Genomic DNA, 4,166 nt, shown 5'->3' with positions numbered 1-4,166 from the left:
ATGTTCATGAACTATTAAATACTAGTCTTTGAATATCCATAGGTTGACATTCTTCTTTTCCGACTGTTCCTCCACCGAAATCGTGAGTGGTATTTAGGGCAAATTGTACGGCACGCGAGACGTAAAAGCCGAACCGCCTTGCAAGCAAAGTATGTTGAACATTGGAATGCAAAAGGAGAACAATGCATATTGTACCGCAACGTCATATTATAAAGGCGATCACTGACACAGTTGTGAATCCAAATAGTTTTACGGTATGAAAGAATGTTGATGAATCAATGAAATCTGAACAAAATAATGAATGGGGTGACGTTTCACTAGAGAGTCGTGCTGACTCCGGCAATCAATCCCTCGACCGCATCCTCGCTGATGCCAAAAGCGGTCTCCAGCACTTGCTCAGGAAGCGGAGGCTCGGCTGCAAACAGAGACTTGGCTACTTGAGAGGCCCCGGGATTCTGGCTGTTGAGAGCGGCTATGGCAACGGCCGGGTGATCGCCGACGTTGAGCTGGAAGTGGACAAGGCCGCGGGGGAAAACGAAGAGGTCGCCGGCGTGGAGGGTCTGCTGGAAGAGAGAGTTGGTAGTGTTGACGAAGCCGACGAGGAGCTTGCCCTGGACGACGAAAAGGACCTCGGAAGCGCGGGGGTGGACGTGGGGTGGGTTGAGGCCACCTTTGGGAGCGAAGTCGATGCGAGCCACGGAGAGGCCCTGGGTGTTGAGGGCGGGGAAGGTGAGGGCAGAGGCGAGCTGGACGGCGGAGCCAAGGTGGTTGGAGGTGTTGCCGGGGTTGCGGAGGAAGGGGGATCGGAAGTCTGCTGCGGTGACTTGGGCCGGGTTCTTGCAAAGCAGACCGTTGAGGGCGATATTGGAATTCTGGCCGGCGGGAAGCGCCACGCAGAAGTCCTGAAGGGGGTCAGAATCAGAAGCCATGGAGGGTGCAATTAAGCAACAAAACAAGACCAGCAATATTGTGCAGGAGGAGGCCATGGCGAAGGAGAAATGGAAGCAGGATATGAGGCTTCAGCTGCTCAGGTAGAGTGGGAGAAGAAATGCAAGCAGAATGAGGTTTGTGAGGAGCGGGGAGGCTTTTATGAATCCCAAGGGACGACTGAGTCGTTGCACACAACATCCTTATAATAATAATCTATATTTGAGGCTCATGCCAAGTCTTCATAGCTCCCTCGCTGCTGCCGGCCTTGCTTCTTCCTCGTCTTGTCACGCAGCTGTGGGTTCTTCCTCTTGTCGACTCAACTAAGGGCCAACGAATGTTACAAGATAGATCACGAAAAAACTGCATCCACATATCCTAACAATTTAAAATTTTTACATTTATGATTTTAAAGGAATTGTAGATAATATTGAAGCTATGGAAATGTGAATGGATGTAGAAAATACATTCAGAAAAACATGTGGATACATCTTCATTGAAAAAGCACCAAAATAGCTCAAGAATCCATGATACACTTTCATACCACTTCAGAATATGCATGTCTTCACGTTTTTGTTGCATTGCACCATATCTGTATAGCCTGCATAAAATCAAATTCTGCTAGAGCTGGACCTTCAATTGAAATTCGCATAAGAGCATCCAAGTTCTTGGTTTCCAATCTATTTCTCAACTTGTTTTAAATGATGTTTTGAATGTTGTTTCCCCTTTCACAAATAGCTGTGCTACTGCATTGCAACATTGCAATTTCTGCAACTCGAAGAAGCATGGGATATTTCTCACGTAGCACTTCATTTCTAGCACCACATATCTTTTAACACTTTGCCTTTCCAATCTCTTGCTGCTTGTATTTTAAAAATATGATATTCCCTCTTCAATGCTCTAGCATCAATCAAGCATTCCACATGTGTGCCATCCACTAATATTGCATCATTTCCAAACTGTGGTACCAACACTCCTAGTTCATTTCCTCCATAGCTTTTCAACTCTTGAGTTGAAGGAAATGTGGAGGGTGCAAGGATTTTAAAGTCTCCAACACATGATTTTCAAAAAACCAAGATTGCAAGTTACTTTTGATGTCATTACAAAAAGCACGTTGAAATTCAAGAGCTTCAATGAGATCGCTGCCAATAACACACCTATCATTTTTTTTTCCATAATACATATCTCCTTTCAAAGCCCTACGCATAGTACATAACCAGCCATCTTGGCCGCCAAACTCAGGAATAGAAGGGAATCCATAACCATCATGACCTTGCATATTTATATTGATGTCTTGTGGCCCCATAAACTCCATCTCTAGCAAAGAGATGGTGGAAGCCATAAGGCTAGAAATTGTTTTAACATCCACATAATACTTATATGACAAGCTTGCAATATGATCCATCACATCTCCCAAGAAATGCAACATGTACATAGACTTGAAGTTTGAAACCAATTTAAACAATCTTGCATTCTCGTCTTGTAAGCATACCAAAAGTGGCTCATACATTTCACATATCTTGGAAATTACCTTAAACCTGCCCAATTAACTCATCTTGTGTATTTTCTCCATCCTCAAGCTAGGACAATCAAGATGAAGAGCCAATTCAACCAACCTAAAGGACCTTTTGGAGCTTTTCTTAATCATTCTATCAATCTCATACAACACAAAATCCACATGTTGTGCATCAACATTATGTTTGAAAGCGTCGAAAACACCTAAGTGAGTTCGATGTGCAACACAATGAATCCATGTCAAGATATGACTCCTCTTCTTTAACAATGTAGCCAATCCATTTGTAGAACCAATCATCACTAATGCACCATCAGATCCCAAGCTGACCATTTTCCTCTCATCTATATCATATTCTCTAAAGAGCTTTATTCTTGCTGTTTCCAAACCCCCAACTATCCTGTCATGCACTTCAAGTAATCCCAGGAAAGAAACTCGAGGCTCATGACCATAGATATAAGTAGCATACACAATCAAATGCTCCACAACCGAGATATTTGTAGACTCCTCAACTAAGAGACTGAAAAATGGTGATTGATTCAGCCTCTCTAATTGTAGTATTTAAAATGGACTCACTGATGTACGTAGCAAATATAGCTGCATCTTTTTCTTTCTAGTATAGATCTCTAGGAACCAAAACACAAGTGCAATAAATTTAGAATTGCAAAAAACTTCCAAAATGCCATGTCTTCCTTACCAACATGATAAGAAGCTCGAAACAAATTTAAAATTCCTCCATCAACATCACCTAGTTGCCATTGTATATATTCCTTCATGTAACGCTTTCTCTTCATAGTTTAGTGCATATGAAGCCCACTTGTGTTGTTTTGAAGAGGCATGGCATCTAATGGAACTAAGCTAAGGATTCACTAATTCGACACACTACAACATTTTCTCATGCTACGACATGAGCAGCTTCAAAATCCAAAGCAAGGACTAAGTCATTGCCCACAACGTGCTTACAATGATAATCTATATCTTGAGGCTCATGCCAAGTCATCATAGCTCACTTGCTGTTGCCAACGTTGCTTCTTCCTCATCTTGTCACACAACTGTGGCTTCTTCCTCTTGTCGATGTAGTTGTGGGTCAATGAATGTTACAAGATAGTTATGGATCAATCACCTCTTGTTGAGAGAGAAGATGAAGAAACGATAGACACACCAAATAGAATCCCAAATACTGATTCATATTGATCACAAGATACACATATATAGGTGAGACGTAGTTCAAGTTAGAACAAGCTATATATAGCTCTAACATCCCCACTCAAACAAAGGTCTCTAGCTACGGATGAAAAAAAACCTTGGGGAAACCCGAGCTCCTATATACAAGTATACAAGTTGATCATAGAGTTAAAGTGATGCATTTGTACAATTATATAAAAGTATGTAATGTTGTTCATAAATTGCCAACAATGCAGATATGCATCTATATACAAATGTTGAAAGTCAACCATAGGCATGTTAATCTTGGAAGAGAGAGGCTACAATAACTCCAAGTTCTGATCGTAGCACTGGGGAACGTGCCTCACCAAGTCCTTTAGTGAGACCGTCCGTAAGCATGCTACAAGTGGGACAATGTTCAATCATTATCATCCCTTTCTTCACTTCATGTCTGACATAATGATAATGAAGAGCAATATGCTTAGATTTGTTATGCTGAACATAGTTCTTTAGCCAAACTAATGGCACTTTGGTTATCACATTTGAGAGCTTGCCCAGTTTG

General features: G+C 41.9%; 1 pseudogene; it reads right to left on the bottom strand.

The window, feature by feature from the left end:
* Positions 1-285: 285 nt before the first annotated feature.
* LOC147879613 (germin-like protein 1-1 pseudogene) lies at positions 286-1,049 on the bottom strand (annotated as a pseudogene).
* Positions 1,050-4,166: the final 3,117 nt, after the last annotated feature.

The sequence above is a fragment of the Dipteris shenzhenensis genome, chromosome 33 (genome assembly GCF_047967505.1).
Source record: "Dipteris shenzhenensis isolate YYH24624 ecotype China chromosome 33, Dip_SZ_1.0, whole genome shotgun sequence".
NCBI classification, from domain to species: domain Eukaryota; kingdom Viridiplantae; phylum Streptophyta; class Polypodiopsida; order Gleicheniales; family Dipteridaceae; genus Dipteris; species Dipteris shenzhenensis.
This window is presented reverse-complemented; position numbering and strand designations above follow the sequence as displayed.